The sequence below is a fragment of the Pteropus medius genome, unplaced genomic scaffold, assembly GCF_902729225.1.
Source record: "Pteropus medius unplaced genomic scaffold, Ma_sr-lr_union100, whole genome shotgun sequence".
NCBI lineage: Eukaryota > Metazoa > Chordata > Mammalia > Chiroptera > Pteropodidae > Pteropus > Pteropus medius.
Genome location: NW_024347862.1, coordinates 4,373,283 through 4,388,701, shown reverse-complemented (window position 1 = coordinate 4,388,701; position 15,419 = coordinate 4,373,283).

Below are 15,419 nucleotides of genomic sequence, written 5' to 3'. Positions count from 1 at the left end.
ATTGTGTGATTCCACTTATATGGGGTTCCTAGAGAAATCAGATCCATAAAGATAGAACATAGAATGGTGGTTGCCAGGGGATATGGAAGGGAGGTTATCATTTAATGGAGACAGAGTTCCAGTTTGGAAAGATGAAAAGAGTTCTGGAGATAGATGGTGGTAATATTTTCAGAAAAATGTGACTGTACTTAATGTCACTGAATTCTATACTTAAAAATATTTAAAATGGTAAATTTTATGTGATCTATATTTTATCACAATAAAAAATTAAAAAGAAGTATTTTACTTACCTCAATGCCTTTGAACTATATCAATGCAAATATTTTGCACTCTCTCCAAATCTGGCCACATATTACTTTTTCTGTTCAGTTAATCATAAGTCTTATACACAGGTCCTCATCTATGTGTTCAATTTGCAAAATACATCTCCATATAGTAATGTGGTGTTTTATACATATTTAAGTCATTGATTAAAAGCAGAAAAAGGATGATGCCTCCTCAGACTGCATTTGCAGAACACGTTGCCTGAGGTAGAATAACAGCCCCTGTCCTGGTCAGATACAACCAGACTGCTCTGTCCCAGCATCAGACCATCACACTGGGCAGGAAGGGTCTGAAAATCACTTCTGATTGATCCTAGGGAAAGGTAAGCTAGGCTTGGCATGATTCATGTGGAATCATACCAAGGAATTCAGTGGTCTTAGAGCATATGAAGAGTTGATGTGAAGAAAAGAGATTGAATCCTTTGGACATTTCTTCGAAGGACCAGTGGGTACCTGTCAGTAAGGTGTATGGAAATAATAGGCTTCTTTGTGAGTAGCGAGCCCCCTGCCTCTGGGATGCCAAAGTTCAAAGAGAGATGCTAGGGAAGGGTTCTTGCTTTGGACGAGAGTTTGGGATAGACACCTTCTCAGTCTCTTTGGAAACATACATTCCAGGACATGATTTATTGAACACTTCCTATGCTATCTGACATCACCTTGTGTGTTCATTTATTTTTCAGGTACCTAAAGTTAAACACAGCGTCTCCTATTTCTTTGTCCTCATCCTACAGCTCCTAGTACAGGAGTATTCAGTGCATGCAGGTCAGCGATCCCTACTACTCACCCTCCAGCAATCAAAAGTATTTTCTAGGCCCTGCCTGGTGCCTAGTACTGTGCCAGGTGTTCTGGTACAAACAGGCACATAAGATATGATCCCATTCCCAGTGGAATTGATGTGCAAATGAGAAAATTCTTAGGAAAAAGTCTGGCACAAGGTTGGTGCTCAAGAATTATATGTTAGTTGGATTTATTGTGTAAACCCTTAGGCCCAAGCATTATAGGATTCTCAAGAAAGTCAAAGGGACCCAATGTGAGCTGCGTTAGTCAGGACAGGTTTCAAGGAAGAAATGAGACCTGAGCTGGGCCTGGAAAAATAAGAATGAAGGAACTGATTCAATAATTGGCAACCTCAGGAAAGTGATATTAATTCCTATATTATAGTTAAGAAACTGAGACTTAAAGAGGTATGTGACTTACCAATGGACACACAGCGAGCTTGCGAGCAAGCTCAGATTAGGCCTGTGTTGAATCCCAAAGCCCCATATGGCAGCCACTACACAGTTGGCCTTTCCCCAGCTGGGGGCAGGCAAGAGTAGTCAGAGCTGAGTGAAGTTACTCGAGGGGAGGAGATGGAGTGACAGTCCAAGAGAGAAGGCAGTCCTCAGCTGGGGGCCTTGAGAACCAGGCAGAGGGGTGGTACCATCAGCAGTAGTAGCCACCATCAGGTAGGTTCCCAAGAAGGGGCTCAGTCAGGCAACAGGATTATCCCACACAGAGCATCCTTCTACTAGACTGGCCTCCTGTGGTGTCCTTGTGCAGAGCATGTCCCCCATATCAGAGCCAGAACATCCCAGAATGGACTGTGCAGACAAGTTGTTTGTCTCTCTCAAAATAGAAACAAGAGAACCACTTATCAGCTCTCACACAGGGACAATGCATCCAGGAGAAAATCCCACAGATTTTGGCAACAGTTATGTTTCCTCAGTCTGACAACTTCAAGATGCATGAAAGACTTTATCCATCAGGCCCCAAAACTAATCTGCCTTCTCCCCACCCTCATCCATCACCATCCCCCACAATCCATCAAACACCGGTCCCTACTTCCCTCCAATGTGCTCCTATCAGACAAAGCTGTGATCGCTGATCAGGCTGGAAGGGAGAGACAAAAGTAGCCAGGTCTTTCTGAAGTCTCAGAGATTAGGAGCCCTGCAGGCCCTGGAGCCAGCTTGCTGACCTGATCTTTAATTCTGGCTCCACCGCTTACCAGCTGTCTGATTTTGGTCCAGTTCCCACCACCAATCTGAGTTTCAAGGTTCTTGCCTTCAGAGGTGAGTGATGGTACTGTGTGGGAAACCAGGGGAAGAAATGAGGCGCATATGGGAAGTACCTAGCCAAGAGTCCAACCTATAGTAAAGTGAATGTAAACAGCCCTCACTTACAGAGCACTGGAAGAGTCTCTGGCCTTGTGACAAGCTCTCCAAAGTACATGCTCCCAACTTCCTTTCCTGTTGATGCATCTCCTCAAAGGAGTTTGGGGTCTCCTTGTCCATTACCCCAGAGGCTTCAAACTCACCTGCCCTGCTTTTGCCCCTGAGAAGCTTTTTCCTGGGTGAGCCAGCCTGGCCTGCCTCCCATGCACTGCAATCACCCGTGTGCATGCTACTGCCCAGCACTGCACTGCACTGTCTCTAAGCACCTTGCTCATTCTTTAGCTCAGTTAGTTCTCACAGCAGGCTTCTTATAGATGAGGACCCTATCATCACAGACTTTAAGTGACGTGTCCCAGATTACACATGTAAGTGACAGTGCCTGGATTCAAACCCAACCCTATGAGAGCCCACATGATGAACTCTGAAAAGTGTTCCTCAGAACAGTCTGCTGCCCCAGCACCAAGTTGATGTGGCTTACCCTTGCCCCACACCTTCACTACAATGACCCATTACCAAGCACATCTTGCCCTCTTAGCACAGGTGGCTGCCTGGTGAGGGACAGGGAACTGACTGGCCACCAGATTGGCTCTAGTGTGAGGACCTCTCTGGAGGAGGGTTCACAGGATTGTTCCTTAACATGGAGTTAAAAGCATTTCCAAGCAAGACCAGCCCCCAGGGGCATCAGGGAGCAGGAGGAGTAGGAATAGGGAGCGGTGAGATATTACAGGGGCCACTCACAGCCTGTAAAGGCAGGTTGGCAGTCTTCCTCAGCCGCCTATGTTACATGGGGAACATGCAAATCTCTGCACACATCGCCTCGCCACTAATCCTAAATGAAAAGCTCAGAACGGTTCTCAACAGGTAGACAGCTCTTAAGTCCCTTCTTGGGGAAATAAAAAGTTTATTATGTTCAGATTCCCAAAACCCTGGGCTCCAAGACGTGAATCAATCTGTTTATCAGGTGGTGAAAGGCCTTCTGGGTCAAAGAGAGTGTACTTCCTAGCCCTGCGTACCTCTCACCCTGGGAAACCTGCAGTGGTCTTCTCGGGTGGCCAAAGCCAGTGGGAGTGCAAGTGCATGGGGGAGAGACCCTTGGAGCAGAGCACTGGGGAGGCTCAAAAGTCTAGTAGCAGAGGGAGCAGCTCCAGGTACTGGTTAGCACCAGACACATGTGGCCAGGGCTCGGTGCGCAAACCACATACACACACAGACGTGCATGCCTGTTTCACTAGCACCATGACCAAGATCACAGGGGGAGTTGTGCCTGAAGCACACACCTGTGCACACATGGGAGCCCCAAATAGAAATGCTCACACCCTTTCCTCATTTATGAACCTGTCACAGTGACAGCCTTGTGATGCCCTATCCACTTAACCCAGATTCCTTCATCAGTGTCCCTGCTCCTTAAATGGATGCCTATTTCTCTCACACTATTTTTCTTTTTATACATCAGTAAATTTTCTAGGTCCACAATAAAGAGCAGAAAGCTCTTGGCTCTGATCTGGGTGTGACAGTGCGTATGCTTAGTGCATGTGTGTGTGTGTGTGTGTGTGTGCACGCACTTGCCCACGCATGCTCGTGTGTATATGAGTATATGTCTGTGAGAGTGTACCTATATGTGTGTGTGAGTGTGCCTGTTTGTGTAAACATACTCCAGTTTCATGCCACTACATCTGTTCTTCCTGGTACTAACCTAGATATTACCTATTCATGAAGACTGAAATCCGAACCTTGCACCTTAGAGACAATTAACCCAATCTCCTTGTGTTACAGAGAAGGAAACTGAGTCTTAGAGAGGGAAAGCTGGTCCAGGTTCCAAAGCCAGTGAGCACAGGGGTTGGTGGAGAGCTCTTCCTGCCCAGCCAGGCAAGCACTGCCCTCCCAGTCCTGCCCCTCCCCACTTTGGCTTCTCCCTTGCCTAGAGGCAGAGCTGTCTCCTGGTCTCTGCCTCAAACTGGGCCCTGCAGTAACAGTAAAATGGGAGAAGTAGACATGTGTGCTCATTACTGTTGACAAGAACTAGACCAAGTCAGCATTTTAGACAGATGGGATAGAGACGGGATGGGTACTCTGAATGGGAAAGCCAACTCCACAGCAAAGAATGTGGGAAACGAAACTATGCAGGATGGGAGGGTCTGGCAGAGATGCTCAGCATGACGACAAGGGTGACCAGGGAGAGAAGGAAAGTGAGGCGAGGCCCACAAACCCACAGCAGGCCCCACAGCAACCACGGGGAGAAGTAGCCTAGAGAGTATGACTATGACAATGTGAAGCTAGAGAGGCGACACGATAAATCAGGTGAGGGTGGGAAAGGCGTAGAAAACTTTATAATAAGAAGACATAGGAAAGGAAATGTGAGCGAGAAAGGGCTCCAGTAAAACTGATACAGCCAATGGATACCACGGCAACCCTGAAGAGCCATGAGGAACGCATCGCCTGTCGAGGATTGGCCCATTAGTTCCACGTGCTCACAGTGCATAGCTCCTCACAAGCACTCTGCTGGGTGCTTGCAGTCTGGCTCTGCTCCAACAGTACCCCAGAACTACAGGGCTCAGGAGCGGACAGTGTATGACTCTTATCTCAAGAGGGACTCTTAACTGGAAATGGAAGCCTCTACCCTCTATAAAGGAAAGACCCTCTCCAGCCTCACAACTCTCAGAGAAATCGAGTTTGGTTTCAGGGATTCAAGATAAACCACCCTGCCTACCCTAGCTCTGCAGCTTTGCTCTGTGTTTTTGACTCAAAAAGCCTGGTTCTCCCAAATACCTGCTGCTGTAGCCCATTGCTGGCTTGTTAGCCTACATGCTATTATCACAGGCAAAAGGCTGCTTTAAAAATGAGGTCTCATCTGCAAGTGGGCAGGACTGATGGATCTTCCAAAGTACGTGTGGCTTCCACAAATGAGCCAGGTCTTAACATAGTTGGAGAGAGAGATACGGGTATGTAGGTAGGTAGGTAGGTAGGTAGGTAGATAGGTAGATAGGTAGATAGGTAAGTAGGAAGAGAGAGAGAAAGAATAGGTATCTTAACGAAGAAAAATAGCTACATAAAAAGTTCTAAAAATCAGTGGAAACATAAGAAATAAATGGAAAAAAATTAAAATGGGCATGAAAATAAGTGTAAAGAATAAATTTTTATAACTAGGTGAGACTAGATAAATGACAGTTATTTGGCAGTAGACACCAGGCCTAGATAACGAGAGATGGATGGATAATGGAGCTCTCCTCTGTGGGGTCTGTCCTATGAGCAAACTCTGCACTAGCACTTTACATACCTCATCCAATTTAATCCTCACAAGCCTGTGAGGAGATACTCTCATTATCCCATTTCTCAACTGAGGAAACTGAGGCACAGAGAGATTAAGTAATTTGCTCTGAATTATACAACCTGTGAAAAGAAGAGATGAGATCTGAGTCCAGGTCTGTTTGAAATGAAAGCCGACATTCTCCACCGTTTTGCTGCGCCCCCTCTCCCTGGGGTGGAAATGGATGTGGGCAGATGATGGAAATCTCTACAAGCCACAGAAGCACAACTGCATCGCATTGATCTGATTCTCTCACTCTCCTGACCTCAGGCCTCCTAATTAAGCCAGAACCTTGACAGAAGTCCTCCAATCCTTGTGTCCCAATTCTTGAGAGAAACTGATGCCACTTAAACAATGAATTTTGCAAGACCGAGAAAAGTCAGTTTCTAAAAGTCTCACACAGGCATTCTTTTACCAAAATGACTCTTCTTCAAAATCTCACCTTTCTTCCATCTCAAATCACATCTTCAGAGAATTTCCTCCTGATCTCAATAGAGCTAGTTGCTTTTGCTGTGACAGATTCCAGCAACAATCAATGCCAGAGAGACAGGCATGAGGTTTCCTTGGGGCTGTATTTCAGCTTGCCTTTCTCAAATCAGCATCCCAAAGATGTTCCAGGGATGAGAGAAAGAAGCCAGGTTTGAGGCAGCAACTGTCTGCTCTGCTCTGGTCAGCAGCTGTCAGGAGAAAGCCTAGGACCTCTCCCCATGCCTGGGAAGGCCATGCTTCTAGCCCTACCTAAGGCAGAATTCAGACCTTAGAAGGTGCCCTGATTCTTTCAGTTGCAAGTGGGCCAAAGGGTGTTTACTTTGCCTTTAAATCTTGCTTGAAATTATAGATTTAAAAAAAAAACATGGAAAACAAGAGCTAGAAGGAAGCTTAAATCCTAGCATTAGGAGTCAACCTCTTAGCTATGTAACTGGGGAAACTGAGGCTCAGTGGCTTATGGAAGATAACCTATGGTGCCCCACCTGGTGAGACTGGGTCCTGCCATCATCTTCATTGCCTTGCGTTGCTCCCCAACAGCCTTAAACTATTTATTCAAAGTCTCATAATTTACTTTAATATGAGCTTGAAAAAATCATAATGAAGGAAGTAAATTTTCCTTAAACCCAACATATAAAGCACTTTCCAGCTTCTCTCTGGACTACCTGCTCTGACGCAGAGCAAACTGCTGCAGATAACAAAGAGCCACATCCCTTCCCCCGACCCAAGCTCGCCCAGGGAACCCCTGTGGAAGGGCAATTTAGCCTCTGAATACTCAGACCTCAAGGTATCAAGCAGGATGCCAGTGCGGCTGGTGGGAGCACCGTTACTGCTGCTAAGAATGTAATAATAAATTCAGTTTTCAAATCTCTAGGCTGTTCATTTCTAAATTTTATCATTCGGCCTTAGAAATCATCACAGATCTAGACAACAATTTAGTACACAGCAATTACTCAGTGTAGCTCTGGGAAAATAACTGTGATGCCTTGCCATACCATGCACGGTTGAGAAGCAGGCATGGACCCTGGTGAGCAGAGTAAGATGGGAAGTCAGGAGACAGCATGGTGTTGTCATTTAACCTTCATGACAACACTTTGAAGTGGATACCACTGTCCCTGTTTCACAGATGACAAAATTGAGGCTTAAGAAAAATATGTTATTTGCCTAAAGATATACAGATCATGCCAATGACACTGGCTTAGAACCCATCATCCTGATTCCAATATGCTCTCTCCCACCTGCTCTTTGGAGCACCCAGGGGGAAGGTCATGCAGTGCCCTGGTTAAGACTGGCTGGATGTGAATCCTGCTCTGCCTCTTTGGACTGTATGTACTTGAGCCAGTTGATTAAGTGCTCTATGCCTCAGTTTTCCCATCTCTAAAGTGGTAATAATAACAGTGCCTGGCCCAGATGGGTGTTATAATAATTCTACATTTGGAAGGATATTTGGCACTTGTAAGCTCTGTACAAGTGTTATCCCTTGTTAGTATTCTCTCTGCATCTCTTCTCCACACTTCCCATGGCAATGTCACGGAAATCAGGCCCTCGGTGTGCTTACCCTCAGGTGCAAGAGCCTCTACTGCCCCTAGGGAACTGGGTGTATGACAAATTAGTTTGTCTTCTGAAAGGGAGGATATGAACCTTCTAAGCAAGGAGGGTTGCTCCGGGCAGAAGTCATGCATGGTAACAGGCAGGGAGTCCCCCAAAATTAATTGCTTACCACATGTCACCACTGATGACAAATTTACAATTACTGTCTTTCTGGTAAGAAAAACATCCCACCTCTCCAAGCTCTTGTCACCACAGTCTCTAGCCTGATTTAAGCAGGTCTGGGGGGCAGTGTCTTCCAGTTCCAAAGGACAAAATGACCCCACCAGAGGAGAAGACCCTGGGCCTTAAGTGACTGACTGGCTTTTTTGTCTGTTTAAATCAGTGAGGTGGGACGGGCCATGCATTGACATCCTCCCACTAGGATCTCTGAATTGGATGGATGCTGGAGTGGAAGCAAAACTAAGAAGGAGGACATTTAGCTATGAGGACAGATCTGGGAGCTGACCTTGCATGCTCTCTTACCTGGCCTCAGCCTTTTTTCTTTAAGGCTAATCAAAGCAAACTTGGGAAATGGACTAGAATAAAAATTGGGTCCCCCTCTGGATTTTCTGAAGGCGAGGACAGTCCCTGACAGGAGACTCAGGTGTTCACCTCTGAACTGAGCTGGTGTCAGTGCTGCAGGGAAACGTCAGGAGGCTCCTGCTTCTCTCTGGAAGCTGAATGCTTACTCATTCATTTGTTCTTGACATTAAAAGAGTACTTGCAAATATCAACCATATTATTTTGACTTTTCCTATTCCCTCTATAAAGGTAGTATGGACTAATAGGGGAAAAAAAAAAGGTACAATTGGAACCAGTGGCCTGGACAATCTGGACCCAGAAACTGTCTTTGTGGGCCTCCTCTCTTCTATTATGTTACTTCCTAATAGTTGGGGACATGGTGGAGGGGAAGATGTGCAAGTGAGACCAAGAGAACTGAGAGGGCTTCAGTGAGTCAAGTTCTTAGGGGAAAGAGGACGCAGGCAGTTCTGGAGCTCCAGTGTGTACTCCCACCAGACAGAAGGCACCGTGGTCCCAGGGCTGAAACCTACATGCTGAGTCAGGGCCCTGAGCATCTGCTGACACTGGAAGTGCTCTGCGATAATTACCCTCCAAGTGCCAGGTTATTTCTGTCCTTTGCAGGAGGACAGACCAGGAGGGGGTAGAGCCCAGAAATAGAAAAAGCAATTAGCAGGCAGGCTTCTCAGGGCATAATTACTGTGTGCGAATTAGGACCTGGCCAGGTAAACCTCAGCCTAGTTCTGGGCATGTGGGAGGTGGGGGCATCAGAGCAACCTCCCCATTCCCTTACCCAGTGTACAGACGGAACCACCAGCTTCAAGGGCATCTTCTCCTCACAGGACCCTTTTGGACTCAGAGAGCCTGGAGTGCCTGAGGATTTCCACACCTGGCACATACTCCATGATTCCCACGATGGGCCTGAAGGTCTGGGAAGCCCTAGAGTGCATGTCGAATACACAGCAGCCAGACCAGGTGCTGTGCGCTTAAAACGAACGGCCTAGGCTTCAGGCCCTAGAAACAGGTCTGGGACTGGGTCTAGGACTGAGTCAGAAGACAGGTTCCAGCTTTAGTTTATTCCTGAGCTCTATGACCTTAGGCAAGTCACTTACCTTCACTGAGGCTCAGTTTTCTTTGCAATGAAATCAGTAGCCTACATATCAGTGTTAGTTGATAACACTGCCTAACAAACAACTACGTCTCAGAGCCTTACTGTAATGAATGTGTAATCCTCTCAAGCCAGGACTACTGTGAGTCCAAGCAGCAGTCCAGAGCAGCAGTCCAGAGCAATTCATGCTGCATCTAGCAAGGTGGCCTGCCATCTTTACACAAGTCTCCACATTTACTGTGCCCGGGAAAGACAGGGACTTAAGCAAAGCTTTTCACAGCCTCAGACCAGAAGCAACACACTTCACTTCTGCTACCATTTCGTTGGTCAGAATTAGCCACATGGCCCTGCCCATCTGCAAGGAGACCTGAAAGTCGGTCTCCTGTACTCTCTGGAAGGAAAAGGGAACCAGTTCTGAATGTTCATCACAGATAGGCTATCATTGTCACTAAGAATTTGTGAAAGTCTGAAGGGAATGGTCCATATCTCCACCAGAAAGCGATATTCTACTTGCTACTGCTTTCTTCCTATGTCAAGTGCCTGTTTGCAGTTCCTGTTAGATTCAGGGCTAAAATGCTTCTGAGGTAGAGAAGTCAGTCACCTGCGTTTAAGCAGATACTCGCGCTGAGCAGAGGCAAAGGAAGGAGATGAAGCCCAGAGCTTCATAACCTCTGCCCTCAGGTGTTAACTCTCTAGCTAAGGAAAAAGATGAAATAGAGAAAGTTCACATTAGTGTTGCACAGTGTATGCTCACAAGTGCTGCAGGAACATAGTGAATCAGGTGAGACTTCCTGGAGGCACATACCTGCAGAGTAAGTCTGATTTTCTCAGGTTCCAAACCTTCCTGGAGCCTCACTGCTGGTCCAGCACTGCCCTTCACTCCAAGCCCAGCTCTTGCCCTTGCTTCTGAGCCTTGAAAGCAGCGAAGTGCCAGCCTGCTCAGTAATCTGGGTCCTTTCACTGGAACCAAGCAGGGGGAAAGTAGAATCACCCACCTGGACTGGGAGTCCTGCCCACTCCTTCCAGCCCCCTGGTCCCTCTGCTCTTGGTGAATGGGAAGGAGCAGAGGGGAGGAGGCGGGTGTAGGAGAACACTGAATTCTGTATGGACTTGGGCCATCTCGGAACATATTTAAGCTCAGGTCCTCATAACGACAGGTGGGATGTCACCAGGACTATAAAGGTGTTCACACTGCCTGGCACCTGCACACAGAAGCTTTTTCACGCCTTTTCTGCCAGTCCGATCCAGGGCCAGCCCAGAGTCCTTCGCCCCTCTTTGTAGCCATGTAGATGTTCCACAACTCTGTCGTACCTTCCTCATTGGAAATTCAACACCACTTCACTGGAGCTTTGTGCCCAAGTTGGTGGTCATGAGCCCCTAGTCCTCTGCACCCCTTTCCAAGGAAGTGGAACTCCATTTGCTGCATATGTGTCTTGGGCCAACCCTAAACTCCTGCCCTGCTCACATTCTCTGGGGCCCACAAGCTTCTCAGTAGCATCTCTAATTCCTCCTTCAACAAAATATAATATTGTTCTCACAACACAAGTAGCAGAGAGGCAGCATGTTGCAAGGGCTCAAATTGGAGCTGGAAAGAGAAAATCTGTGTTCTTTGGTTCTGGGCCTGTGTCTGCCGCTTTAGTGAGACCTTAACTTAAGTAAGTAACTTAACATCCTCAAATGTGAAAGGGGAGGGCTCGCCATCTTGCCTATCTCACAGATTGGCTTTGAGCAGGGAGTGTGGTGATATAATAGAAAATCACTCTGTGTTCCTCAGTCTCTAAGCCTTAAAGACAGGTCCTTATCCCAGGCCCCAAAGTAAGTGGAATAAAGGAGATTCAGAAGAAGACCTGCCTAGCCACAGTCAAGTAAGTGCAATGTGGGGTATTCAGGCACCCAAGGCCTTTCTTCTTCCCCATTCACTAGCCAGTCTCAGATAAGCTCTGTCTACTCATCCACCCACCAGACGGGCAGGGCTCACCAGCTCCAGGCACAGCCCTATAGCACCAGCCCACGTCAAGAGCCCCATGCCTGGAGCTGTAGACACTGAGAATAATGGAGTGTCATGTTTGTCTAATGGATTTATCACTACTTACGAATGCAGCTTCATCAACAAAAGCAGGTGAAAATCGATTTTGAGGCAGCTAAGTGAGCTGCACTTTCCCTCACAGCTTGGCGTGTATTGATAGTCTTTTGTCCACTTGGTGTTTTGCACCCAGTGCAGAACTAAAAGCAGGAATAAAAATGCCAACAGTCCTTTGACTCCTGTTCAGGGCAGGGTGCAGGAGCTAAGTGCTCCCATCCAGCATTCCACTGTCCCATGCTGGAGCAGCAGATGACCTGGAGTGGTTTCTTCGCTCCAAAGGGCAGCTCCTCTCTGCACTGTACAGGGTTCCCACTGATACAGGCAGACAGACCATCACCAAGAGCCTGGGAAAGGCCACACCTCCTGCACTGGTCCGGAGCAAGGAGAGGGGTTTTCTTCTGCGTGTGTGCATGCATGCACATGTGTGGCCTGTCTGTCTGTTTGTTTGTTGTTTTGGTTTGTTTTCTGGCTGGAAATTAGCTGATTGGATTAGAAGAAGAGTAGGAAATGGATTTTAGAGAGGTGTTGGATGTTTCTGAGCAAATCTATGTTAAGATATGGAAGTGAAATGGGGCAGGCAAATTGTGATGCCTTAGCAGTTGTTCCAAATTTTCATTCATTGAAGTGTATTCTCTGGACCTGCCCGGCTTACCACTGGACTCTGTCTGCAGAGGTAAGTGGGGAAAACAAGGAACCAACCAGCTGGAATAAGCTGCAGATGGCAAGTGCTGAAAATGCTTCCAAACAATTTTATGTGTATATTAATTGTATTAGTTTGGGCCGCTATAACAGAATACCATAGGCTGGGTGCCTTAAACAACAGACATTTATTTCTCGCAGTTCTGGAAACTGAAAGTCCTAGATAAGGGTTCCAGCAGAGCTCTCTTCTGCATTTGCAGACTGCCATCTTCTTGCTGTGTCCTCACAAGGCAGAGACCCAGACCATCTCTCAAGTCTCTTCTTATAAGGCACAAATTCCATCCTGGGGGCCTCATGCTCATGACCTAATCACCTCCCAAGACCCCACCTCAAAATAGTGGGGATTAGGACTTCAGCAGGCGAATTTGGGGAGACACAAACACACACAGTCCATAGCATTAATCAGATTCTGGGGGAAAATGGAGGAAAAGGTGAGCATGGAGGGGGCTTCCTCATCTGTTTTCTATTTAAAGAGAACCCACCGTGTGCCAAGCATGTCACATGTGTCACTTCGAATTCTTACAATGACCCTCAAGACAGGTGTTATTTACCCATTTTAGAGATAACAAAACAGAAGAAACAACTTCACCAGATCACACAAAAAGCAAGAAACTAAATTGGGATTTAAGTACAAGTTCATCTAGTACCAAAACTCAAGCTCTTTGTACATTGGAGAACAGATGGCAGTAACGTCCCATCTTACAATTAAGAAGATTCTGTGATTTCTCAGTATAGGCCAAAAGTTCTCACACTTTAGCATGTATCAGAATCTCCTGGTGGGCTTGCCAGTCCCACCTCAGGAGTTTCTTCTCAGGTAGGTCTAGAATTGGGGAAGAGAATATGCACTTCTAACAAGTCTCTGGGTAGTGCTGATGCTGCTGTTCCATGGATCACACTTTGACAGCCGCCACTCTAGATGATGTATCCTGGTGCTAGAGAACCCAGGAGAGTCAAATGGCTAGTCAGTAAAGCTGCCGTGGAAAGCTCGTTGGGATCACAAGACACTAACAGACCCTATCACTCCAAGAGACACTGCCAGCTTTCCTGGGGGAGGAGAAGGCTTAGAGCCACTGGCATTCCTAAAGCACAGAAGAACCGCGGCATCCACCACTTGACTCTAGCTGTTCCTTCAGCCGCTCCTTCATTGTTCTTAATTAACGTTTGATTCCTTCCAGATGGTGAAGCACTCTCAGCAAGATGAGAATTGTCTCAGTCTCCCTTCTTCTTGCATTCTTCTGATGGAAGCAGGATGAAAAGTGTGGTTATTTAAACAGATTCGAGAGATCCACTGTTAGTTGTGTGGAAGGCAGATATTAGTCCCCGGTAATGTCCTGTATTTCTGGGATTATGTTACCCAAAATCATGTGTGAATTTTTGGATGGATATACATACACTTAAGTTGTGCCTGAAATACAAAGGAGGTATGGTAGATAGTATTCTCATTTTATGGATGCAGAATTGAAGGTCCAGAGGGTTTTTCCAGGTCCTATAACCACAGAAGTACTACTAATAATAATAATTGCTATTCATCACTGAGTGCTTCCTATTCTCTAAAGCACACACACATTTACCACATTTAACTCTCATACAACCCTTCGAGTTACTCATCACAACTAACATTTAACAAATACATATGGTAGACCTGACACTATTCTAAGTCCTTTACCTGTATTACCTCATTTAATCCTCATAACTGCTTGACGAGGTAGCTCCTATTAACACTTTCATTTTGGGAAACAGGAAACCGGGTACAGAGAAATGAAGGTACTGTGCCCAAAGTCACACACTTAGTAAAGGGTAGGGTCTTGTTTTGATCCTAGATTCTGAGCTCTATTCAGCCTCCTAAGGCAGGGACTCTTACACTGCATTTTGCTGACGGCTCTGAGGGGATAACAGAGACCAAACAGGAAATCAGAGCAGCAGGCACAAACTGAAGGCCATCTCACCTCAGAGGCAAGTCAAGTCAGAACTCCAGGCCTCTACACTCCTAAGCTGGTTTCTGTTCGCTAGCAAATTCTGAGCAGGATTGCCCCTCTCAGATTCTAAAGCCACCATCAGAGATGATACCACCTGACACTCCCAGCATCCTAATTAGAAATGCAAAACTGTCAATCTTATATCTGACCTCAAAGAACAGGGGATATTTTCCAAGAGCACAAAACTTAAAGCAGGATTGGAGAGAAAGACTCCAAATCCATCAATGTCATTAGTTCCAATGTTCTCAGTTTTACCCTCGTTGGGGCATCCCACCAAGCATGTCTCACCTAGCCCCTGCCCTGGCTTCAACAGGCCCTCCATCTCCAAGGTTTGTTCTCTCTCTCTCTCTCTCTCTCTTTCTCTCCCCACCCCATCCACCTCATGCACACACACACACACACACACGCACGCACATGCACGCACACACAGACTTCTCAGAGCCTCTGTCACAAAACTATTTTTGTTGCCTTTGAGTTGCTATGGCATCTCACTAATATAAATATGCATTCAGCCCTGTGACATCTTTTCTTTTTTGGTCTGTGGAAGAGTGAGGGTGGAAATGAAGACGGGATGCAGGCAAGGGGCTGGCAGGCAGCCCAGAGGAGCAGGTAGAGGCTTATGTGGGAGGGCGACGAGGATTCCTGGCAGCATCTATCCGTCTTGAAGTTCCCTCTCTGCCCAGGATTGCCATGCACTAGGGCCAACATGCTCTTTTTCCTTCCATCATCGAGTGTGCAGAGAGAGAACCTGAACCTCATCCTGAAAGGAGAGAGCCAAAAAGACCTGCCCTTGTCCTTCTTCAGGCTCTTGAGCCCCAGCCTCACTCCATTGCCTGTGGGGCACTGGGTCCTTGGAAGATGAAGGTGGGCCGGCTGCTGACAGAAGGACCAGGGGCCAATCTCTTTCCTGCCACCCAAGGGGTGTGATGCCAGAAGGGACGGAGGAGGTGCTGTATGCTTTGGCATGGGCTCCTGGTTCACCTCGTTCTCAAACGAGCTGCTTTCCTGAGAATGCTTGTTTCTCGAACGCCCTGTAGAATAAGATTCATATCTGTTCATCAGTAGGAGGACAAGGTGATCTGAAAACCTTCCTGCAGAGGCTTAGGGAGCCCTAGAACATTAAGACTTCAATATCACCAACCTGACTGCCAGCTACTCCTGAGAGAAGAAGCAGACTGGGG